At 49.3% G+C, this 25,672-nt stretch overlaps 1 protein-coding gene across 3 annotated transcripts in view; it reads left to right on the forward strand.

Annotated features, from left to right (window-relative positions):
* The window catches only part of SOBP (sine oculis binding protein homolog), a 158,804-nt gene extending 143,406 nt beyond the window's left edge, over positions 1-15,398 (forward strand). For 2 of the 3 annotated variants that reach the window (XM_084890531.1, XM_084890529.1), the window contains one exon: positions 13,415-13,546. The gene's annotated coding sequence lies outside the window, so the exon portion shown is untranslated. Of the gene's footprint in view, positions 1-13,411 lie in introns of all 3 variants that reach the window. The other variant, XM_084890530.1, reaches the window with a different exon arrangement.
* The last annotated feature ends 10,274 nt before the right edge of the window (positions 15,399-25,672 follow it).

The raw sequence follows: 25,672 nt of genomic DNA on the forward strand, positions 1-25,672 counted from the left end.
TGGGACTGAGGTAAGGCAAGGACGTGCTTAGTGCACACACGTTAAAGAGGACCTCACTCCCAGGGTCATGCAAGGGCAGCGCTAGCCCTGGCCCTGATCCCCAGACTTCTGACCCACGTGGCCGCTCCCTGAAGCTGGTCTCCCGGCTCCATGGACTAAACTGTGGGTGGCCGTTAGCAGTTCCTTGTAGATTTGTGCAGAATGTCTTATGTGCCTGGGCACAGGGGCATTTTTTTGGGAGAAGAGGTCCACAGAGTTTGGCTGAAGCATGAAAACATATGCCTTACATCTCTGAAGGATCATCTCCTATTGTCACCAAGCCATATCGGAATTGGAGTTTTCCTTGTGACTATAAGGAAGCTGAATTGATTGTAAGTTCTCTTTAAGACTTAGAATTCATTTTCAGCAATTTTTGCTGTGGGCCTACTATTGCAGAATCACTGAGGAGGTTACATAATGTAGCACTAGCCTCCCTACGGTGGCCTTAGAGGCAAAATGCAAAAGGTTATAGGCTTCTGTCCTGTACCCTGCCCTGTGAGTGCCCGGGGTGAAAGAAGAAAAGGGAAGCAAGATACTCCCCCGCCCTTGGACTCCCCACGTTCGTACTGTCCAGGGGACGTTGCCCTTCAGGGGAAAACCTTCCGCCCCGCTGTTGAGCCCAAGGGAGTGGAGCGGCCAGAGTCTGACAAACAGGGCATTGACGTGGCCACGTCTGGGGCTCCCCATCCTCCCCAGCTCCCAGCGTGCTTCCTCACCTGCAGAGAGTGTGCTTGGCATGGGGCAAGCACTCCACTGGCTACTCACAAGCCATTGCCCAGAAGGGCTTTGCAAATAAGCTCCCTGTCTGGTTTCCAATGAATCACCACTCCCTTTGCGGCCTGAGTGGCTGCCTGGGCATCATGGTTCAATCACTTACACCTACCTTCATGCAGACAAGCCTTGCGGAGGGGCAGAGGTGTTTGAAGAACAAAATACACTGCAGCATGGAACACTTACCTCATGCCGTGGAACGCGCACCTCCACCCCCATCACGGCCTTTGCCAGACTCTCTTGTCAAAGGGATGGTGCCAACGGGGCAGAGGCGGGCACTCTCCTTTCATTCGCCCTGTCACGGGGGATTGTTTCGTATTTTTTCAGTTGCCATTTTAGATGCATAGCACTTATGGGGTGGACGCCTGTTAAGGCAATGCACTCTGCATGTGTAAATTTCTTAATGCCTCAAAAAGCATCAAAGGAATCCATTTCAGAGAAACAAATACATTAGCTTTGAAAGTTAAACAGTGTACCGGCTGGCATCGAGGAGAAGGCGTAAGTGCCATCTCGGATGCCAGCCCTAAAAACTAACCACATAGAGTTTTCCAGATTTGTGAATTTCCACAGCCTTGTGCTTGAGGGGAAAAAAAAAAAAAAAAAAAAAAAAAAAAAAAAAAAAAAAGTAGGGTGGGGCCAGGATTGAAAATGTGAGGCCATCAACAAGGAGGGGAAACACACACACACACACACACACACACACACACCAATTATTTCAAGGGTCATTTAAAAGATTCTGGTGAAAATGGAGCAAAAGCAATAACAACAGAAACTTGGCATTAATCTCTCCTGCTTTCTAATAGCTCCCGAGGGTACTAAGCATTCTTATATTGGAAACCAGTCAAGTTGCCTCTGAGATCTCTTAACTCTGCACTCCTAGGACCAAGACCTGTGGCCTTGAGCAGCAACATGCTTGTGCAGTTTTACCGTGTTGCCCCAATGCACAACTGGGGACAGGGAGGTGGGCATACGTGAGCAGGGCTGCCTGTCCGTACACGGTGGGGTGAGGACTGTGACTAATCACAGCTGCCCCATGCTCCCAGCCTCACCCCGTCCAGATATTTGGCTGCCCCCGCTAGTTGTCTCATCCTTTCTCCCTCTGAACCTCTGGTTTGTTGTGTTCCTTCGCTAGCAAGCTGTGTTTTATCTTGGGTAAAAAGGGAAGTAAGAATAGGACTGGTAGCACTTACAGAACAGAAAGGAGAAACATAACGTTATGGACTCGTTTGATATGAAACATTGACCTCACGTCCAAAAACTGCAATTAAAGAGTGTATCTCTTCCCTCATTTGCATGGCTCTCTTCCCCAGACATGTTTCTGGTATTGAAAATGAATGGTATTCCCATACAACATGTGTCTCAATTTGTAATGATATCCTCCTTGCAGCTGGCTTCGTTCTCCAAGTGTTTCTAAAATGTTACTGTCTTAAATTTGAGCCAACCTACAATAACAAATTATCTAGAAGTGAAGTGGCTAAGCTGCCTTTGGTGAGAGAAGGGGAAACCCTATATTTCATTCTTCGACGCTTGTTTTAGAAATTCAGCCTGTAACGTGATCCTCTTCTAAAGAAATCTACACACGCACACTTTAAAAATCGTGCAGATTGGGTGTTGTGGGAGCAAGGGTGATCAGGTTCACGTCGCTCTGCAAAGTTCTGCATCCCATCAACAAGCCCTTTTGATATTTTAAACCCATATTTAGAGTAATTTCAAGATATTTGGAGCACATGTGGTTAAATGCAAAACTTTTGTCATTATGATTTGTTAGATGCTTATTCTTTAAATATTTATAAGCCATATTTAAGTACTTTATCCGAAAGCGTTCCCCCATTAGAATACTCTAATTGAGTGGGATCTGAGCATCACTATATATAGAATCTACAGGGTGAGGTCACTGCAGCGCGCACGCACCTTCTTCCTGCTCTTCTGGTTTTAATTCAACTGCTGTTGTTAGTAGATTCGGTTATTTTTAAAAATGTATGCAAAGTCATAAACAGGATTGGTTGTCTGTAATTAAAAAAGAAATCCTCTAGTGCGCTAAAGGTAAAATGGTCAACTTGAATCCTATTGCCTCCAGCTTCTTCTTCTTCTTAGCCGAGGAGTAATTAGTAAAATGTTCCCATAGCATGTTGGATCGGAACCTGTGCCCATGGGCCATATTGTTCCTCCCAAATGTCTTAGGGACAATTTATTGGTGGTTAGATTGAATTCTTCACGACTCACTTCAGCCATTTTTGGAAACCAGGACATAGGATCCTGTCTTTATCATAGCTCCCTACTTAGGCACTTAATACGAAAAAAATAAGAGAGGGAAAAATTTCCCCCCAAACTTAGAATCCATTTAAGCTTAGGAGGTTATAAATTTCAAACTGACCACAGGTCTCTGAGGCTCACACTCTATAGCAAAATGCAGCTTCCTCACAAGAACGGGGGGAAGATGGCTTAAAAAGGCTCATAAACTTGGGCATCTAATAGCTCTTACCAAACAGAATTTTCAAGAGTTAAGTGTAAATGAGTCAGAAATGTATGGATTGACTGTGTTTTAAAATATACATGGGTTTATCTGAAACCAATAAAAATATATTTTTTAAAAAAATACACGTGGGTCTAGAAATTAAGGCCAAAGTGCTTGGCAAAGTAAGTTTTGGTTTTAGACAAACCCCAAATGTTTGAAAGAATAGTTCCACAATTTGCCAAACCAAAAAGACATCCAGGTCCCTCGATTCCTCCCATTTAACAGGATGGCATCAGACATATGGGACTTAATATCTATTTTTCTATCCACCACAGTTGGAGCAACATGAATCCCAAATACTAATTGAAAGTCTATGAAAAATGTTGTGGAAAAAAACATTACGACTTTGAAAATGAGGATGAGGGGCCACTGGTTCAGGATTTTAGTTCTGATTTTAACAGCATCCCTCACTGTCTGACCATCCGACCAGCTTGTTCTGTCTCGTGTGTGTGTGTGTGTGTGTGTGTGTGTGTGTGTGTGTGTTTCCTGTGCACAGGAATAATAAGGATGTTTTTTAAAATCCTATATTTTGAGTTCTTTATTTATACTTAATTCACATATTACAGTCCACAAAACTTAACAAACTCCTTATTATATCCAAACACAAGGAGGCAGTCCCTTTCACTTAGTTATGGTTCAGAAATAGTCTTCATTTATTTCCCGAGAGGGTGAAACATATTCTTTTTTATTTTATTTATTTACTTATTTATTTTTTTAGTTCTCAACAGAGGATATGCTTTCGTTGATTTTTAGAAAGAGAGGAAGGGAAAGGGAAAGAAAGAGAGAAAGATCAATGTGAGAGAGGAACACCGATTGCTTGCCTCCTGTATGTGCCCTGTCCAAAGATTTAATCCACAACCTAAGCATGTGCCCTGTCTGGGAATCGAACCCACAACCAAGTCACGCAGCCAGGGTGACACATACCAGGTTTTAACTAACTGTATTGGACAGTGACTTCACGCAGGTTCCATCAAGCAGGTGATTCGGAATTAGGCTCTGAAACTGGGAGGGACGTGGACTGGTGGGCAGGAGTGGAGGAACAAGGATGCAATGGGCTGTCAAAAGCCATGGGTGCAGAGAAGAGCGAGTCACACCAGGGAGGACTGTCCCTTTTACCAGTGTGGCTGGGGCAAAGGGCTGGAGCCGCAGAGGGAGAGAGGCAGGAGGCTGAGGAGAGCAGGAGGTGGAGAGGGCTGAGAGGCAGGAGGCTGAGGAGAGCAGGAGGTGGAGAGGGCTGAGAGGCGGGAGGCTGAGGAGAGCAGGGAGGCGGGGGAGCAGGAGGTTGTGGAATTTGTACTCTGAGCCTTGGGCCACATCGCCATGACCGCGGCCAGAGGAGTGGCAGGAGGAAATCTGTGTTTGAGGACCATTACCTCCGCGGCTGTCCAGACCCTGAGAGGAAGCGGGAGGAAGATGGCGTCACTAAAGTTGCATTCTGATGACAGGTGATTACCGTCGGTGATTCTCAACACGGTGGACTGTTATCCCTCCGGGGTGGGGGCAGCGGCTGCCCCGTCCATGTTTTAAGTATGTAAAGCCCTGGGGGCAGTGCAGTGTGGGGAAGAAACCCCTTCTTGGTGCCCAGAGTAGGATCGAGAAGGCTTTCCATGACATGGAGGAAGGAAACCTCACAGCCCAAGAGTGCACTGCAGTCCAAGCAAGAGGGAGGCTGGCCGGGCCCCCATTGCCATGGAAACAGGGGCGCCGCCCTTCTGATGGGCCAGCTGCTCTGAGCCGCGGGCCAGCAGGGGAGGGAGGCGAGGCGTGGGCTGGGGTGCGGCCCACACAGGCAAGTGGCAAGCTCTCCTCGCCACCTAGAGGACTTTCCTGACGGTGAACGCAGAGACTGGACAGTGGCCCCGTGATGCACAGAGCTCTGTCCCTGGGCTGAAGAGCAGCCATGGGCTTGGCTGGCTTGTTCCCCCTCAGATACCTTCAGACATTGTCGCAGAGTCTGAGTCAGATCCTCCCCAGGCTGGCAGGCATTTTTATGGAAATTTGGTCACTGTTGGAGATGTCCTTTTATCTTTCTTAATGTCCCAGGCGGTAGACCTGAAGCTGCCACATGTGGCAACAGTGGGCTCCCAGCAGTGGGTGAAGGCAGCCGTGTGGTTCGTGGGGAAGAGCATCTGCCTTGGAGGGGACTAGCCCGGGTTCACATCCCCGCAGAGCCGTTCCCCAGGTCCGTGGTCGGCAAACTGCGGCTCTCAAGCCATCCTCGGCTCTTTGGCCCCTTGTGTGTGGCTCTTCCACAAAATACCACGGCCTGGGCGACTCTATTTTGAAGAAGTGGTGTTAGAAGAAGTTTAAGTTTAAAAAATGTGGCTCTCAAAATAAATTTTATTTTATTTTTTTAATATATTTTTTATTGCCAAAACCGGTTTGGCTCAGTGGTAGAGTGTCAGCCTGTGGACTGAAAGGTCCCGGGTTCGATTCCAGTTGAGGGCATGTACCTTGGTTGCAGGCGCATCCTCAGTGGGGGGTGTGCAGGAGGCAGCTGGTCGATGTTTCTCTCTCATTGACGTTTCTAGCTCTCTATCTCTCCCCCTTCCTCTCTGTAAAAAATCAATAAAATCTAAAAAAAAATATATATATATATATATTGTTTTTAATTGATATTTTACAGAGAGAAGGAAGGGAGAGAGATAGAGAGTTAGGAAACATTGACCAGCTGCCTCTTGCACACCCCCTACTGGGGATGTGCCCACAACCAAGGTACATGCCCTTGACGGGAATCAAACCCAGGACCTTTCAGTCCACAGACCGATGCTCTACCACTGAGCCAAACCGGTTTCGACTCAAAAGAAATTTTAAATCGTTGTACTGTTGATATTTGGCTCTGTTGACCAATGAGTTTGCCGACCACTGCCCTAGGTGAAGAAGGAAGCGATTCAGCCTCTCTGAGCGTTAGTCTCCAGGTCACGATACCAGAGCTGTGAAGGACAGGAGAGAAAACACTTCGAGTGTGGCACATCACAGATGTCCTAGAATTGGCAGACACTATCCTGCAGGAAGGGCTGCAATGCCCACTGGGGTTTGAAAACCAACGGAGAACATTTGGACAAGTTTTATAATCTCTCTGTGCCTGCATTTCCTCATTCATCCTTGTAACGGCTTAGACTTATTGAGCACTTTCTATGTGTAGGCCGTGTTCCAAATGTCACATGCCCACAGTAACCCGATGAGGTTGCCATTATTAAACCCATTTTACAGATGAAGAAATGGAGGCACAGAGAAGCTGTCTCCTAACAGGTGTCATTGGCTACTAAATGGTGGTGCTGGGATTTGGCAGCCTGGCTGCAGAATCTCCATGCAAAACCACTGAGGATGTCTTACTTTTTTTTTTTTTTTTAATGAAGTTAATAACCCCTACTCCATAGAGTTATCAGGCTCCAATGTAAATAACAGAAGTTTACATGCCCAGGAAGAACCTCGCACATAGTAGGTGCTTTATTGAGACTTGCCATGGTGGCCGCTGCAGCCCAGAGCTTCTTCCCTCAGATGTGTACTGGTGGGTAACAAAACACTTGCGTGCTGTCAGCCTTGGAGGTTAGGGAAACCTCAAGTTCTCATAAGATGCCTGGTTCACTTTGCAAGCAGATACTGGGACAGAGCAAATGCTCAAGGTCGCAGAGTGGTGCCGCCTGGATTAGAACCGGAGTCCTCATTTGCCTTTCCTCTCAGTGGGACACAGGATACGTGCGAAGCTGCTTGAGTTACACACCCCGTGCCAAGGACCAGAGTCATATTTTTGCCACCCATGGCATCGCTTCCTCCCATCGGGCGGCTGATTTCGGGGAGGAACTAGGTTGTACCTGAACATATGAGGTTGCAGAGAAGCAATTATGAACCACACTCTGTCTCTTTGGCTGGGTGGAGAGGGGTGTAGGGAGGGGGTGCAGTGGGGGAGTCAGTATGCTTGCTCTGATTTTTTATAGTGTAGTTGCCTTTCTCTCTCTGCTAATGGGCTGGTGGCAAAGGATAAATAAGGTGTCAGAAAGACCACTCTTTCAGACCTCACCTAAATTTTTTTAATCTATTATTGATCCATAGACCGTAGCAACTTGCCACATAAAGCTGCCTTTTTTTCTGTGTGTTGTTTTTTTAAAAAAAAAACTTAGAATGACTGTGTTCAGAAAATATATACAGAGAAATAACAAACTCAGTCTTCACACAATGGACATCTACTTTTTTGTCCAAGGCAGAAGTTTTAGAAGGCACATGCACTGGCATCAGCTAGTTTGTGTGTTGATTGGGCTTGAATGAAAACACAATTATCTCTTTCTTATTAAATAACTTCTCAGAATTATTTTTTGCAAAGGAAGGACTGGGACTGTGTATGTCTAGTGCCCCTTACAGCTCTGACATTCTGACCCGGCTTGTCAGGGTGAAGGGGAGAGAGGAAAGGGGACTCGGGCAGCGCCCCCTGGAGGGGAGCATGGGCTATGGGAGCTGGACTCCAATCCAGCTTTGCCCCTTTCTGGCAGTGACCTCCAGCAAGTAATTTCCTTCACCTTCCTGGGAAGTTTCCTCGTCTGTGAAATGGAGATAATAATCAATACCTCAATAGCATTGTTGTTTCCATGAAACAGATGAAATAAGTTTGTCAGATATACCTGGTTTCAAGTGGAATCGGATATGAAAGTGCCTCGCACAGTATTTGACGTAAAGTAGGTGCTCAATACAATTCGATTCCTTCCTCTGACAACATTGCCGCATTTTCCAAACCAATACAGGAAGCGCTTGGTCCTGACAGCCAGGCGCACAGGCTCTAGGCTCTTCTTCAAAAAAAAAAAAAAAAATGCGTGCAGAGCATTAACGACATCGTGTGATTCTTCTTTTTTATTTTCCTCTTGTGACTGGGTGTAGCCACCTGCTCCAGTGCCTTTGTAGAAAAGTACACGGTCAGTCATAAATCCCTCCGTGCTTTCAGGAAAGGGCCAGAGACAGGGTCACTAGGTTTGCTTAAAGCCCCAGTTCCAGAAAGGATTTGCGGTCGGTAAAGAGGATCAATCGATCCGTTGTCCAGGGTGAAGATACTCTCTCTCTGTGAGTGCACAGAGTGTGTTCCGTGGTCCAGGGTCCTTTGTCCACCAGGAGCACTTAGAGGTCAGCGAGAAATAGCAGCGATGCCTTGTAAGACCAAACAGACTTCTCTGCCCATTTAACCCGTACAACCAGCTAAGCAAAGAAAACCAAAGTTTTAACGTATAAACCAAAGAATGAAAGGTGGAGTTATCCCAGGAGGGGGTCTTGTATGGTGGTGAGTTTTATTGATTAAAGAGTAAAATAAGGGATGTTGCTAAAGAAGAAAAAATATTCTTTTAAAACAAGGCCTGTGTTTTAATTTAAAAAAAAAAAAAATGTACACGAGCCTTAGCTTGTCAGAGGCATGACGTGAACAGCACTGGGGTGAGGAAGGTGTGATTCGGGCCAGAGCCAGCACTGAGCTAAGCTGCAGCTGACCCTGGGCCCCCACGCCTTCCTCCCCATGGGTTGTGTCCCATAACAATCGCACTGGTAGGGGAAGGGATTTTTTTTTTAAATGACTTTCATCAATTACTGAACTGTACGAAAAGAGATGCCACTCATTTCATTACTGGAAATGCTTCCATTTTGGTAAAAGCCATTTCAAAACACTTCAGGAAGCAATGGTTGATGGAGAGAGAGAATCCCTTTTTTTGGGAAAACCTGGCCAAGCCATAGCTCTTTCTGGAGTGGGCCTGGTTGGGAGACCACCCTCTGGCATCACACCCGGCTTATCAGCTGGTGCAGGTGGCTCTGTTCATTGAGCTGTGAGTGTCCCAGAATAGCTGCAGCTACCTGAGAGCGGTCCAGCCCTCAGGGACTCGTTATTGTCCCAGATAAACAGGGTGGCCGAAGCCAGCAGTTAATGGCTGTATTTAACTGTGATAAGTGATGGGTCGACGTGCCTGAGTGAGTGGCATGACTGGTTAGTGCCTGGGTAATTGGGCAAAGGCAAGCCAGCTTGGCAGCAGGCATTCCTTGCACATCCTAGAGTTGGTGCCACAGGGTTTTGGGCTCCTGGGAATGAATATGAAAGACACGTGGAGCATGTCTTTAAACAGGTAAGAGAGGACAGACATACCAGATTTTGATTATGCTAATTACAAAGGTATTTGAGCAAGGAAAGATGAATAAAAGTTTGGGAAATGGGTCAGATTAATCAAAGCAGACTTCCTGGGGAGATGGGCTCCAGCACCACTGAGCAACGGGGGTGGGGATATAGCATAAGACGGGTGTTTCTCTCTGAACACACGCTTATTTGGGTGAGTGGTTGCTTGGAAATCATACATTTTCCTTGTAAATGCAACCAGCTTAAGCCTTAGGGTGAAAAGGCCAAATAAGAAAAGGAAAGAATGGCCATGTTTTGACAGAATCAATGGAAAGAATTTATTAGCACTCGGGCACAATTGAATTCTCGGTAATTCTCTGAAGATTCGTATGTGACACAGGAGGATGGGTAAGTCAGCCACATTCTCGACAGGGCTTTCCTGCTGAAGGGGCATGTGCCAGGTGGACAGGGCCTCTCCCCGTGCATGTGCTGTGCAGCTCTGAATCTGTGAGGGCACTTCACTCCTCTGGGGGCAGGTCGGCTTGGAGTTCTGAAGGCACCCGGTCATAGCTGCCTGCTGGGGACCATGCAGTGTGGAGCTGGTCTTCATACCCAGCAGACATGGCTAGAAGGTGTGTGTGTGACAGTCCATGTAACAGGGTCCTGGGTTGTCTGCCTTCAGACAAACCCCCAATGCGGAGAAAACCCAAATGTAATGCACAAATACAGCCACTTCCTCAGAACCTCCTGCATTGAGGGACACTCCAAAAATCTCTACCACAGGTGCGTGTGTGTGTATGTGTGTTGGAGGGGGATGGGGGGAGTGAAAATGTGTGAGTGAGTGTGTGTTTGTGTGTGTGTGTGTGTGTGTGAATGTGTGTATGAGTGAGTGTGTGTGTGTGTGTGTGAGTATGTGTGTGTGTGGGTCAATAGAGACTTTTTCTGAAACTTTGGATTTCGAGGTCCAGAAATTAATAGTCTTCCTTACACACTGATAACATATTAATATCCAGCTGCTCAAGTTTATAATCCTCCGTAACTGGTACTGGCTTTGGTACAAACATCCTATGATCAGAGAATGTGAGAGATGGAAGATAGAATAGAAAACTCACTCGGGCACCCACTTTAGAGAAGGGATCAAGACTTGGGAGGGTAAGGAGCAGGGTTAGGGGCACATGGCTAGTTAGGGGTCAGGCCAGACTGTAATTGAATCTCTGTCTCACTTATTGTGCGATTTTTCCCCCTTTGCTCCAATCAAGCAATTTAGATAAGATGGATCTTCTGTAAGATCCTCGGACTTGGGGAGAGCAAAATTGGAACCGCCTCAGGCTCTGGAACTTCCTGACATGATCACTTTTTAAAGCTCCAGGCTGGCTTCCTCCCCACTCTTGAGCTGCCTACGAGTACCTACCAGGAAGGGGGCTTCCAACTTGGTTCTTCGTTTCCATTGGTTCCAGAGTTCATTCCTCTGACCCTGAGCCAGAGAACAAGTGAGGATGGCGTCAAGACCACTCCCTCCTGAGATGTTCTCAGCAGCCAGGAGCCGTGCTGCCACCTGGCCTTGGTGTGTGTCCCAGACTCAGCAAACACGTGGTGAGGGGGCAGGAAACAGCACATGGGCTGCCTCGCAGGCTCTCACAATAAGCTGGGCGCGGGCTTTCAGCCCCAGGAGCAGGGCTGTGAAAACAGAGCATGGTGCAGCTGCACCCTTCGGAACTTCGGGGAAAACACATATTATTCACCAGACAGCAATAGACAGCCGAGAATAATAATGCTTATTATAGTGTTTGGGATGGCACGTGCTGTAGTTAAGGTTCCAGAATGGCTCTCATTATAATCCCGTCTTCCCGGTCCCTTATGACAGCCTTGAGATGGTCCCCACGCAGGCGATGCTGTCCGTGTATGGCCCTTGCCCGAAGGTGATTTGAATAGAAAGAAACTTATTGAGAAGGAATCCTCTTTTCGGAGCGGGGAAAGCTACCTCCTTGAAGAAGCAGGGGCAGTACTCAAGTGACTAAGAAGGGTGGTGCGTCCCAGGCCCGGAGAGGATGGGGTAAGCATCGTCTCCCCGTTTCCTTTCCAAAGGAAGGATTCGGAGGCTCCCTGGCACTCCAAGGTTTGATCCCCGTTGGTCCCAAGCCCAGAGGTGGGGATGGTTTCCCTCCTCCCACAGCAAGTTTCAGCCTGTGCTCCCTCAGTGAGAGACGGTTATCTCGAAGAAGCCACGCATGTGCGATTGGCTGTCTGTCCTTCCCAAGGCTCCTTCCCAACCCTCTGTGGTCTCTCATTTGATGGTGGCTCTTGGTGTTCTTGTTTTTATGTCCCTTCTTACTGTTGTTTCATTCTTTCAAAAAGGAAAGGAAGGAGGAAGAGAGGAAGGGAAGAAAGAAGGAAGGAAGGATAGAAGGAAGGAAGGAAGGAAGGAAGGAAGGAAGGAAGGAAGGGAGGAAGGAAAGGAAGGGAAAGGAAGAAAGCAAAGTGAGCTCTTTAGTCAGAAATAAACACCACATTTCCCAATCTGGCCATGCCAAATAGAAAGGTTTCCATGCCCTGTAATTCCACCCCAGTGCATACTTGTGGTGTTTTGCATTTTCACTTTGGTTACTTAATATGCATATTAAGTGTGCGTAGATCTGGTGATTTAATGTGATTTGGGGAACTCAGGCATTTCCTGTCGTGCACATTCAGATTTCCAAACCTTGTTTTTGGTTGATCAGTATTGTCGGTACCATTGAAGCCCAGGTTCGGAGAGCAGGGCTCAAAGCACTTGCGCTGAATTCGTGCTGCAGACACTCTGAGCAAGTTTCCAGGGCTCTCGGTGGCCTCCCTCTCTTTGTCCGGAAAATGAGGAAATTGCAGTCTATTATCTCTGGGGTCGCTTCAAGTTCTAAATTCTATCACCTCTCTGATACGATTTGTTCTTTGTTCTAGGAGTAATCTCAGCAGTTGTCACGGTCTTTACGAGTCCTCTGTCACCAGCTCACGCCAGCCCCATTTTCCCCATGCACATTTCCAGCATCCCCGCTCACGGGCAGGAAGAAAGGATTCTGTTTGGGGGGCAAGGGGTGAGAGCTGTTTGACCGTCATTCATCTGACCAATGTGTACTGAACCGACCTGGGGGCTGGGTACAGAGACATGAGCAAAATCAATGCAGCCCCAGACCTCAGGGGCCTCACAGATGAGCTGGCAGATTTCTATGAGGCTACGTATTGGGAGTGATTGGGTGTCCTTAGGAAGTTATATTTTAAACAAGGGACTTATAGCAAGTGAATAAATAAGCCAGTAGGGATAGTGAGGCAGAGCCTAACGCCTGTGGTGAAAGCTGGGGTGGGCATTCCCCAGAGACGGACTTTCCTGGTGAACAAGGACCTGGGTGGTGTACAGCCTTTCCGTCCCGAGCTCCTGGGTGGTTTGACGTGGAGAGCTATGAATGGCTCACCTTTGTCAGGCAAGACCCACAGCCGGGGCATGTCTCCCAGCTCAGCTGCCTCTGTGAGAGCCCTCTGAGGGGGAGTCTGGGTGCACAGGAATGTTTCCCATGCTAAGAAGGGACTCTCTCGGCTTTCCTCCTTTGTAGCAAACACCAGGGCTTTTGCATGGGATACAGGGCCCAGGTCTGAAGCTCCAGGGTCCCGTGATGACCTTGCCTAGCTTCGAGGTGACCTTGGCAATTCAAAAGACCTCCTGCCCATTGATGCTGTGGCATGGAGGGTGAACGTGGCCGGGTCCGGTCGCAAAGGATGCTCTTTGTCCTTGGGCAAGGGCGTGGTGCACCGTGCTCCTGGTGGTATTCCAGACAGCGACTCGCGTTTTATTTCCTCACACAAAGCTGGCAGGGCTGGCCCTGTGCAGAGATGTGAATGAAAGTCATGTCGAAATCACCTCGTGCTGCCTTCATTGCGGGGCCTCCTCGTGGGCCTGGCCGGAGGTTGCAGAGGGTGCTGCTCTGAGCGTGAGGGGGCAGGCAGTTGGTCCCGTGGGTTCTGATGGCCCTTCTCCTCTTTTCCAGGAGCGCTGGCTCTCAGGGCACCTTGCGTGGAAGGAGGGCGCAGAGCAAGCCACGTCGCGACCTCCAGTGGCACCAGCTGCTCAGTTCACCGCCCTCTCCCTGGCTAAAACTCAAGCAAATAAAGCCGCTTCCCGTCGTTAAGCATCTCTCTCCGGGAGGAAGCAGCAGCCTCCCTCGGCGGCCTCCAGCCCAGAGAAGCGGCAGTCCCCGGACCCAGCCAGCGGGCCCAGCCCTCCTGCTGCCGCCGTCCCTGCTTCTCACCCAGAGGAACGTAGCAGGGATTTTGCCCTCGGTTTTAAAACAAACAAAACACCAACAAGCCACAAGGACCAACGTAGGTATTCTCCCCGCTCCATCCTCAAGGTGCAGAGGGTGGGGCTGGGAGATGATGCGGATTTGAAGACAAATCTTTTTTTTATACTTTTTAAAAAAAACTGCTGTGGTTTTGCTGCTACACGGAGAATTGTGATTTGCATTGTACGGTTTCGGACCGACGCCGTTCCCGTTTGGACGGCGAAGAGGGATCACGCTGGGGTCCCCGGCGCTCCGGACTCATCTCTGTCCTGCCCAGGATGCACTTTTAAACGAAGAGCTAGAATATTTTATCGGCTGATACACTTTTTCTTGTTATTTTTTACAAAGGCCATCTTTATCCTTTCTAACGCCATATTTTCAGTGTTACACTTTTATGGCTTTTAATTTTCGGGATTTTGACAGATGTAAGAAGCAGCATGAATAGTTTATACTGTGGTTTTTCAGAGACCGAATGCCAAGAGAACTCGGTAAATGTTTATTCTTCTCAGCTTTCTCTTTAAATTCCCCTAAATAGCGCCCCATTTGGGAACAGAGCAAAGAGTGTTGAACTGAAGACCAAAATGCCCTCAAGGTGTAAAATAAACCGGGAGGGGAATATTTGCTGGGCGTCACGAAAGACGTGGATGAAATTTCAGCCCTGATGGTTTTCGGTGATCCAGGAAGCCAGGGAAGCAATCTCTCTATACGCCGAGCCCTTTTCATGATAATTGGAATGGTATGGACAAACCAATGAAAACAAGGGGGAAAGTGAGAAAGATCGCCCATGATTCTGTTTCACTGTTTGCTTTCTCCTGTCATGGTTAAGAGAAATGTGCAATTCGATCCTCAGTCCGTGGGTGGAGGATAACAGGGTAGGTTTTCTTGTGTGCACTTGTACCGTGGTAGCTGCGAGTCAGAAGTCCTCTAGAGCATGTGTACTGGCACTGAGTTGGTGAGACAGTCGTGGAGTGTCCCATTCTGATGAGTACAGTCAAAAAAAAAAAGAAAAAAAAAGAGAGAGAAAAAAAATTAAGAAAAAAAAAATCCCAAAAAAGAAAACTAAAAAAAAAAAAAAAAAATCAAATCACCTTGTGATTCAGTGTATCTGTTTACTAACTCGAATAAAGCAATTGTTCCCTCTGGAGGGGTCCAGGTGCCCCGCCTATGAGGCTGCGGAGCCGGCTGCAGGAGGGGTGCCGGGCGGGCGGGCGGTGAGGCCGGGCCCGGGCCACGCCGGCCTGGCAGTGCCACGGCCCGTGGGTGCGGTGTACATACTGTATTTCTATATTCTCCTTTGTACAGAGTCACTTCACACGTCAAGCTACTGTTTTACAGGTGCTCCTTATTTATTAGAGCTGTGAGAGCTTGGGGGACACACCTGGCGAGCGAGCTCGCTTTTTAAAAATGAAATTGGGGGGCAGAGGGGGGGCGGGAGGGAAAGCTCGCAAGCCCGGGGAAGAGATTTATAAAAGTGAACAAAAGGAAAACTTCCAGCAACAAATTAAAACAATCCACCCCAACCCCAACCCCAACCCCAACCCCAACCCTAACCCCAACCCCAACTCCGCCCAGGCCGGGGGCAGCGGCCCTTCCTCTGGGCGCGCATTTCCCTGCAGGCTCCCAACATTCTCCTCTCTCCCTGACCGGTGTCAGATTCATCAAACAAAAATAAATCTCTAAGGAAAAACATGCACTCACATGTGCGTATTTTGCTTTTCTCATTATTATGACTATTGTTATGTTCCTTGTTACGGAAAGTGTACATTTCTTTCCTCCGGGGAAACCTTTTTTATAAGGATATCTAGCGAGGCTGAGAGGGTGTTGAGAGGTAGGGGTGGCGCTGGCCCTTCCCCACCTGCTGCAGGTCAAGGTCACACTTCTCTGCAGACCAGAGCCCACGGGTCTGCTGGGGACTCTGCTGCTGACCACACACAGGTGTGGAGTGAGTGCCTGGGCCTGTGCGGGGCCTTCCCACATGCTCTCCACGTCCTGACCTTCTTCGGCTCCAAGGCTCAGAAAGCCCCTCTGGGCTGCAAAGCTCGCTCCCGGTTTCACTCCGCCGTGTACCCTCTCACACGGGGGCTGGGGAGTGCTGTTGTTTAGCTTTATGTAAATGGGGTGGGTCACTCTGGCTTTTCCTTGGTACCTGAATTCAACATCAGAAAATTTCCAAGACAGAAAATGCGTCGATAGTTCTAATCTATGTAGACCTCATCTAGCCCTCTCGTACTGCATATGAAAACACGGAGGCCTACCAAAGGGAGCGGATTTGTGCAGTCCCACACTGACTTGGTTTAGCTTTTGCCAAAAGACAAACGCTCGTTAAACACTTGGGCACGATCAGCATTTTCCTCTAAGTGCCCATCCCGGGCGTGCATTCTGGAGAGCAGGTGTGTTTCTCTCCTGCCACCTGAGGGGCTCTCCGAGGCTCCCGGGGTGGCTGTGTTAATGACGACAACCGCGTCAGAACCCCAGGGCCCAGCTGAGGCAGTGCCAGGGGAGGGAGCGCCCAGCTGTGCTGTCTGGTGCAAAGCTCCCTCCTGATAGCTTTATTCATCTGGACTTGGCCATAGAGACAAATCATCCGGGATATTGATTTTGCTTTTGTCTGCCGTCCAAGATGGTCAGGCAAACATTTTGACCCTTCTGGAAACAAAAGGAGCCTTTATTTCAACATGAAAAGACTCTGTGGCATCTCATTAGACATCAGCACACCGTTTCCTCCTTCTCTTTCCTCTCTTAGGCTGAGTGTTCCCTGAATACACAATCCTCTTGAGCTAGCAAATCAATGTATAAAGACAAATAGGAATAACAATGCAAAAACAATGCTAGCATGCACTGAGCATATGTTATTAGTCTTGTTTAATATTCATAGTAACCCTACAAGGAAGGCACTATTATTTTTCATTTATTACACATGAAGAAGCAGGAGCCCAGTGTGTGTAGTAATTTCCCAAGGTCACAGAGCTAGTGAATCTCAGAATGGGATTCAAACCCAGGGGGTTGGGGGCCAGAGGTCGCATGTCCAGTCTGGAGAAAAACTGTTGACATCTTCATGCAGTCATTTTTGACTTCCCGTATGCCTGTGGTAGTGATTCAGTTTTGTTCTCAAATGGCCCTCATGTTTTAAATGAAGCCAGAGGGGTTGAGTGTTCATTATTGCCACCCACCACATGTCTTGGGTCTTGGAAGTGCTGAGACCACTTTGCCTCCTGAGTCACAAGCCAGGTGGTGTCTTTCTTGGTGATTATAAACCCCCACTAGGCACAGGGCCCCCTGTCCGATGCTGAGGGCACCGTGGAAATGAATCAAGTTCACGGGCCCCACCACAGTGGCTTACACCTGGGAGGATGGGGCTCTCTTTCTCCCTTTTGCACACGGGCCGCTTAGGCTCACCAGGACTCGCTCTGGCTGTTTCCAGGGTTCACGGAATTGCCCATCTGGAGCCCGGATTCACAGCTCTGCCCTGGAAGGGCAGCCAGAGCTGCAGGCAGGCCCATAGGTGCCAGCTCACACTGCCCACGTGGCACAGCCAAAGACCAGGGCCGAGGCCCAGCTGCAAAGGCACGCAACACTCACATGGACTCCCTCTCCACCTTGGCTCTTCCTCCGCCCCAGGGGCTTGAGCTTAGCTTCCGTGACCAGCTTCAACATCAGTGGTTCCTGTGGCCTACAGAGGCCTCACCAAGGGCCCAGGGTGACAAGCAAAGCCCTCCCAACGGCCCCTGCTCACCTCTCAGCCCCATCCACTCCCTGCCCACTAGCCCCACCTGCACTTCACCCACTAAATTCGGAGCTCTTTCCTGTTGCCCCTGCTCTCTTTCTCCCTTTTGCACACGGAGCTGTCTCTGCCTCAATTGTCTTTCCCTCATCTTCCCTGGGCATTTCTGCAGCCCATCAAGACTCAGCTGACTGTTCCGGGGATGCTCTTCTGGGGAGCCTGCCAGCACCACTTCCTCCCTCCCCTGCTGGGACAGCTCCTCTCCCTGCCCACCTCCATCCCAGTGCACACCACTCTGCTCATCCTGCTGCTTACCTGATTGTGCCCTTTGCCAGTCTCCCAAGTCCCTGAGGATTGGGGGTCCCTTCTGAATTGCCAGTCTGGCCTAGGCCCGTGGTCAGCAAACTCATTAGTCAAAAGAGCCAAATATCAACAGTACAATGATTGAAATTTCTTTTGAGAGCCGAATTTTTTAAACTTAAACTTCTTCAAAATAGACTCGCCCAGGCCATGGTATTTTGTGGAAGAGCCACACTCAAGGGGCCAAAGAGCCACATGTGGCTCGAGAACCGTAGTTTGCTGACCACGGGCCTAGGCCCAACACATGGAAAGAGCCCTCTTTAAAAAAAAAGGGGGGGGGGAGAGGGGGATTTAATTGATTTCAGAGAGAAAGGGAGAGGGAGATAGAAACATCAATGATGATCTATCTCATTGATGTTTCTATCTCTTGATGTTGATCGGCTGCCTCCTGCATGCCCCCTACTAGGGATGGAGCCCAAAACCTGGGCGTTTGCCCTGACCAGGAATTGAACCGAGACCTCCTGGTTCATGGGATGACGCTCAACCAACTGTGCCACAGTGGCTGGGCAGAAAGCCCTCTTTATTGCCATTATTGTTAGTACAATTAATAAGCTACCGGAACTCCCTTCAAAGCTCAGATTCCATGCCATCCCTCTGTGAAGCCACACCTGATTTCCCTGAGGTGTGATGGTCGCTTCTCCCATGTACTCCCGTGTCTCTTCTTTAGGGAGAAGGCCGCTTTTTGCACTGCTCTTTCCGCGTCGTCACTGGGCTCCGTGAAGGTAGGCACAGTGGCCCTCTAATGAGGCATCCTTGAAGAGTAACTTTTATCCCATTACCTCAGTGGTGGAAGGGAACGGTAAACCCTGAAAACCAGAGTAGTTGTGCAGCAAACAGAAAGATGGCGGCAAGGTTTCATTTTGTTCTGGTGTTCAAAGGAGGGAGGCACCAGAGCCGCCGGACCCAGCCAGTCAGCGGGCGTGTGGGCTTCTCCTGCAGGAGCTGAGACCAGCCCTGCGATGTCTGTACTGCGCAGTGACTCCAGGTCTTGGGACTACTGCACTTCTAACTCAGAAGAGCTATGGATATGAGATAGTTTCATGACTCTTAGACACATGCATAGATGAAAAGTTAGTCTTCAATATCCAGAAAGGGCCTCTTGTTCTTGACTGTGGATGGCATGAACACTTGCCCCCAGCCTATGTCATTCTTCTAGAGCAGTGTTTCCCAAACTTTTGACATATGTGTACCCCTTCTATAATTTTCGCAATGCTAAGTACCCCTCGTACTCATGAGAACACAGAATAAGGCGCAGCTAAGCACTGGGCAGTGCATATCCCCACCAAACTCCGGTGCAATGCGTACCCCCACCAAACTCTTCCCGTACTCCTGGGGGTACACGTACCACACTTTGGGAAACACTATTCTAGAGAGAGGAGGGCCTCCCCTGTGATAGGGAAAGGGCTCACACCGTCAGGCGCTTACTCTGTGCCCAGCCCCGTGTACAGATTTTGCACACATTCGCCTACTGAGTTCTATCACAGCCCTATTACCATCATCCCCATTTCATGGTCAAAGAAACTGAGGCCTAGAGGTGAAAGCATTTCTGTCCAAGGTGCCACACACAGTAAGAGGCAGATCCCAGCAGCGGGCTCCAACACCCACACTCCCTGTCTGCTAAACCCCCTCACTAGGGCCCAGGGTGTCCCCTGGTCCAGGCTGCAGACGCAGGTCACTCACTTGGTGCCTAAACCATGAGAGTGAGAGGTCTTGGACTTTTATATTGTGTTTGGGGCGCAAAGATATCTACTGCTAATTTCTCCTGACACCTGGTTTGGACAACACCCAAAATACTGCTGTGGGTGTGTCTGTAGGTCAAGTTTGAGGGAGATGAGGTGGGGAGCCAGCCGCTCAGAGAAAGAAAGGAAAGAGAGAGGCGCTTTGGCACCCATGTTACATTTTCTGGGGCAGGGGGAAAGGAAGCACATGGGCCTCTGTTTCCACTTCCTGCTGCTCTGAGTTTTTGAGCTGCCGTTGGGCTGTCCCCGTGGCACTTGTTTAGGTGCATGGAGGGATGCGGGGAGTAGCGGTGGAGCTCCGAGGACCACACAGGGCTGCACCACTCTGCTCAGAGTGCAGGCGGCGGAATCCAAGCCTCATAGCCGATTTTGGGCTGGGCCGCTGGATCCACGGTGGACTAGCTGACTGAACAAGTGGAATGTTGACAGCCCCTATACGCCAGACACCACTCAGATTAGCTCAAACAAATCTCACAAAACCACATGCTGGAGACAGTGTAATCCTCATTCCGGATGAGGAAGATACAGTCCAGGAAGAGTAAGTGATCGGCCGGGGTCCCTCAGAGCGCAGATAACAGAGCCAAGGCGGCCCCTCGGCCCCCACTGCAATGCTCTTCTCATGGCACCTGCCTGCAGAAATACCATCACCAATTTAGGTCATAATTCAATTTTACATCTGAACCAGCCAGTGGGGCACAGGCCTGATGATGTCAGTGCAACCTGCTTCCAGAACTCTGAGAACGGAAAATGTTCCCTGTCTTCACCTATTCCTCACATGCAGGATCGGGCCAAACCAACAGTCATTGAACCCCTCCGAGAAGCAATGGACACCACTGCTCATTGCCATGACATTTTCCCAAGGCACACTCAGTGCCATCCCGTTGCATTATTTTACGTATGCCTCACAACAGCCCTAGGAGATAATTGTTATTATCATTCCCATTTTACAGATGAGGAAACTGAGCACACAGAGGCTAAGAGTCAGAGCCTGGAACTGCACGTAGGCAGTCTAATACAGAGCCTGCACTCAGCAGGCACACTCACACTCAGTCCTCCCTCTTGTGGATGGATGGATGCCTGTGTGCGTGCCTAAAAGCATTTAATTGAATACCTCGCGGTGGCCAAATTTTACACCAGCCACCTTCACATATGTCACCTTATCTTGGAAGTGACAGAGAGGAGCACAGACGTGGTTCCCTTCGCTTGAGTTATGGAAAAATGCCGATGCCCTTATCTTCTTGGCTTAACCTCCAATACATTTATATTGGGAATAAGAACTCTTCTTTGCAAACACTGCCAGCCTCAGAATCCAACAAATAGGAATGCTCAGGGGGATTCACTCCATAGCTCTTTACTGATTTCTACCCATTTGCTGTCCTCTGACAGCCCGGGAGCAAGGACCATAGCTTAGCCGCCTGCATGTCACAGCATTCACTCCCTGTTGAAGGTCGGAGCTGTTCGGTGCGTGCATGCTGGCTGCTGAGCCTCCCACCCATCGCAGGAGCAGGAGCAGCTGCATCTCAAATCGCCTCCACACCCTCTGTGTCTTCGAAACCCCCTTTTCTCACTTCCTGCTCCAGGCTTCCCTCCAGAGTTTCTGTCGTTGGGGCTGGTGGGAAGCTCTGGGGTCTGTGAGGCAGGTGGGCCACGACCCTCCCAGCCTCCCAGCTGTGCAGACAGGGCCAGCTGGGGAAGGGCACGGGGCGGGGGGGGGAGCAGGAAACGTTCTCAACTGGGTTTGGGGATAACGAGGAAAACCTCTGATCACTTCCCTTTCCTTACTTCTCATGCAAATATCACATCCCATCTCAATGTTCCCTATAAGACGATTCCTGATATTGGAAACACTTGGGGGGGGGGGGGAGATTTGTTTAGAAAAAGCTGGCGTGTGAGGAAGCAATGGAGAGCATGCCCTTTGACCTCGGTTAAGAAAGAGAGAGCAGATGCTGAAGCTTATTTAGCCAGAACCTTTAGACTATGGGGTAATTTTTCTCCTTTCTAAGTTTATTTAAATAAAAGGATAAGATTATTACAAAATAAAGACAGTGAAAACAATAATAGGTAGATAGAAAGAAGAAAGGAAAGAAGGAAGGAAGGGAGGAAGGAAGGAAGGAAGGAAAGAAAGGAAGGAAGGAAGGAAGGAAGGAAGGAAGGAAGGAAGGAAGGAAGGAAGGAAGGAAGAAAGAAAGGAAGGAAGAAAGAAAGGTTTTTTAAGACAGTACCCAACAGAAGCCCTTTTTATTTCACTCTCCCCATTCCCCCCGAACTCCAGGCTGCACCCAGCTCCACCATTTGACTCACAGTGCCTCCTTCACATACAGTAGCTGGATTAGAGCTCAGAACCGAAGGCCAGGAATGCAAGAAGATACTTTTATACTTATTGATCCTTTAAAAAAGAGTTTGTTTTCATGAAACTTTAATTCACTTTTTTTTTTTTTTTTTTTTTAGCTTTTTAGCCTAACTGCTACACATTTTATCCCTGTTCTTTGTGAAATGCTAATCCAGCCCGGGGTTTTCATTTTCCGGGTGTAACTTTTCAGAAATTGTATATCTGCATAGCAACCCAGCGAGGGCTGCCTATGTCACGGTATCATATGTCAGAAAGATGAAAAGGGCTCCAAATCTAAGCTCTCCACAAACTTGGCCCTCCAATCCTGGGGCAGGGAGCTCCTTGGCCTTAATATAAATGGCAGGAGAGCCATTTCAGGGCCAGAGAGGTGCAAACTTTTATCTTGTTGATGACAGAAAACGACACATGACCTCAGCTCCGCTCGGTGGGGACGATCAGACCACAAACAAAGGCCGTATTTTTCTCTGCTCTCGTCCCTGCTGTCAGCTTCCAAGTGCAACCTGAGCCTGGATTCCGAACCCAGTGTCCAGATTAGAGATTGTTGACTCAGATTTAGTGGTGAAACGTGAGCCCAGCTCTGTTGATGGCAGGCCTTGAAGGAGCAAGTTTACTTAAGCCAAGAGAGAGATTGGATGTCAGACGAGAGCCTGGCTTCTCTTTATCACAAACTTCCTGATCTGCCTCTGTTTTAATAGTTTCCACCACCACCACCACCAAAAGACGAGAGAGAGAGAGAGAGAGAGAGAGAGAGAGAGAGAGAGAGAGAGAGAGAGAGAGAGAGAGAGAGAGAAGGAAAGAGAGGAAGCATGCCCTCAGCTCCATCTCCTCCGTGTCATAAATCAGGAAATTAACAAGTGTGTAACTGGCCTTTGCCACAGTCAGAGACAATGAGCTTTTTGTGTTTCTTACCGGTGGCCAGCACTTAACCTAATCAATGACGAGCTCCACTCAGAAAAGATGAAAAATGGGGGCTTGATCTTGCCATTTAAAGGATATTTCCCGATACTCGGGCACATGGCTTTTACGAGGCTCAATGCACAGCATAGAAACTTGCCTTTCGGTCTGAAGGCAGGTCATTAAGGAAAATCATTAGATCCCTTTCCCTGTCTCTCTGTCTCTGTCTCCATTTTTACCTTGGCACTCTCCCTGCTTTTCCTTGGCTTCTGATTTCCTCCTTCTTTTAGATTCTCTGTGCCTTCCGTAATTTATGTGCAAGATATTTTCCCAACCTCCAAATGTTTTTCCATTTGGCAAACCGTGTCCCGAAGCCTCCACACAGGGGGACTGTGGAGCTCGTTTACACTAGAAAACGTAAGCTTGAAACGGAGAAGCCTAGCACGCCCAGGCCGGTGGCCCGGGTGCCACCCCTGGGGACCCAGCAGGGTGGGTGTCAGGGAGGAGGGTCCTCTCCAGGTTGCCACAGATGCTTGGCTTCCATCCTCCTTGTCTCTGAAAAGGAAAGAGTTCCTTCCAAGCCCCTTTCTCGTATAGCTTTTGGAAGCTCCGGGGCACCATATGGAGAATCATTTCGCGATCCTCCTGATGGCTTTTACGTGAGCAGCTGTAACTTGGATGGCTTCCTTCAGGTCTGATAGCCCGGAGTACCTGCTGTACTGTGGGTTGTCGGAATTGGCGCTGAATGTGCTAGTCCTGAGCTGTTCTTGATAGGAAAGACAACCCAGACCCCCTCCTGGCAGAGAACACTGCTACTTTGGGAAATGGAAACTGGGGAGGGGAGAGTTGGGGAGGGGAGGGGGACGGGACATGCCATGAAAGCCTTTGCCATGGGTCACTAGGGCCTTTTGCCCCAGTGACTTTTTTTATTCCGAAGTCGTGGAGTTAAGACTGGAGCAGAATGGAGGGAATGCCTCATTCTTCCATTGCTCTGCTTCCTCCAACTGTTCCTTTTTCTCACCAGTTGGCTATTATTATCTAATGTGTTTTGATAATTATTTTATCAGTCAAGAGAGGTAAACAAAAGCCTAAAAGCTCACTGGCTTCCGCCCGGAGCTCAGCATCACCCAGGCTGGGCTGCGCCATTCGGTGAGACAGCGTCAAGGCTGATGGGCTGGGTTTATGTCCAGTCCCTCCCAGGGCACATCTGAGCATTTTGGCTTCTGAAACATGAGCTCTATCCGTCGAATTAACTGGCAGTTTTCTCTCTAAGCAGTTGCCATGATGCAAACTCTCGACATTTTATTTTTATTGAAGGAGGCTCATAAAGTGCTCTCTCAACTCTTGACCCAATACTTTGTTGATTTAATAAGCAAATGAAGGCACACACACTCACACACACACACAACCATTCTAATAAGGATGAGACTGTAAGCAAGCCTTTTTAGGGTGTTTATTTTGCTTGGACAGCATTCCCTTCGCTCGCGGAGCGTCTCCGGCTCTACAGATGAGTGCCAGGAGGGCGGAGGTGGGGTTCATCTGTTCTACTGACTCACCGACGAATGAGGAGCCGAGCCCTTCAGCTGCCTCTCAAGGACATCTGGGGAAAAACGCACGAAAATCGGTCCTGAAGATTGGTTGGCTCTGGGAACGCATTCACACGGGTGTATTTTTAGGCTTTTGTTTTCCTCTCTTGATGGATAAAGTAATTATCAAAACACATTAGATAAGAATAGCCAACTGGTGAGAAAAAGGAACAGTTGGAGGAAGCAAAGCTGCCACAGACTCTACTTTGGGCTGTCCGAGGAGACCCCAGGAAAATTCATCCTCTCCTTTGCCTTTCCCTTCTGTGGGGGGGTGGGGGGGGTTGGTCAGGGCTCTGGCTTGACAAAGCCTCCTCCATCACCCAGTAGCTAACTGCCCCGGAAAGCCTGCCTCCGTCTTCCCTTCCCCCAGCTCGCCTCCCTCACCTGTCTCCATCCCTCTCCACTCCGAGGTCTGCCACCGGCCAACCAGAACCCTCAGCAGATGTTTGTGTTTTATGAACCAAATGGGAGCCTGAAGGATCAACCAAATACCAGCCCCGCTGAGACGTGGAACTGGGCCATCTGACATCAGACACACAGAGTCGGCCTGTCCAGCAGGCCCGGGGCTTCCAGGGAGCAGACGGAGGGCTACACGAGGAGCTGGCACAGCCTGAGTTGGCCCATAGCTCTGCCTTCTCATGACATTCAGAGGCCGTTTGTGGGGGCTTGGGGAAGTTGGGCGAGGACCCCCCCCCAATGAGTCCACTGGCTGGCAATCCTGACCCACAGTGGCCTCCCCTCGTGCCAGAGCACCATGTGGTGCCCTGGCTGTGGCTCCTGGCACAGGAACCAGCAGGAGGTTAAGGACCACTACCATTGGTAGATTGGATGTGCCATGGGGCTCGATAGATGTCCCTTCCCCTCCCCACACGACTGCAGGACCAAGTAAGGAGAATGGACAGAGGCTGGGGGTCCAGGTGGGAGACCTAACTTTCCACATCAGTTCCACCATTTTCTTCTGGCTGCAGGCACTGCTGGTTCTCGCTGTCCCTGAGGCTTGGTTTCTCCATCAGTGATGTGGAGCTCATATTACTACTACTCATGGGGTCACTTCCAGGATTAAGCGAGAGGATGTGTGCTAGTCCGGGTTTGTTTTTCCTCAGACCCTCTCCTTAACGTTCCCTGATCTGCCCTGCAGGCGGGGGACCTGACCCTGGCTGAGGTCAGCCAATGGGAACCTGGGAGAAGGTGCTCTTTCCCTCTCCGCCTCGGATGGACGGGACTTTCTCCAGCAGCGGCTCCCTCTCAGCCACGTCACTAGGCCCCTCGAGAAGGCTTCCCCTCAGTATGGTAGCTCCATAATGGCCCCGTTGCTCC

This window comes from Pipistrellus hanaki (assembly GCF_964339955.1).
Source record: "Pipistrellus hanaki genome assembly, chromosome: 7".
Taxonomy (NCBI): Eukaryota; Metazoa; Chordata; class Mammalia; order Chiroptera; family Vespertilionidae; genus Pipistrellus; species Pipistrellus hanaki.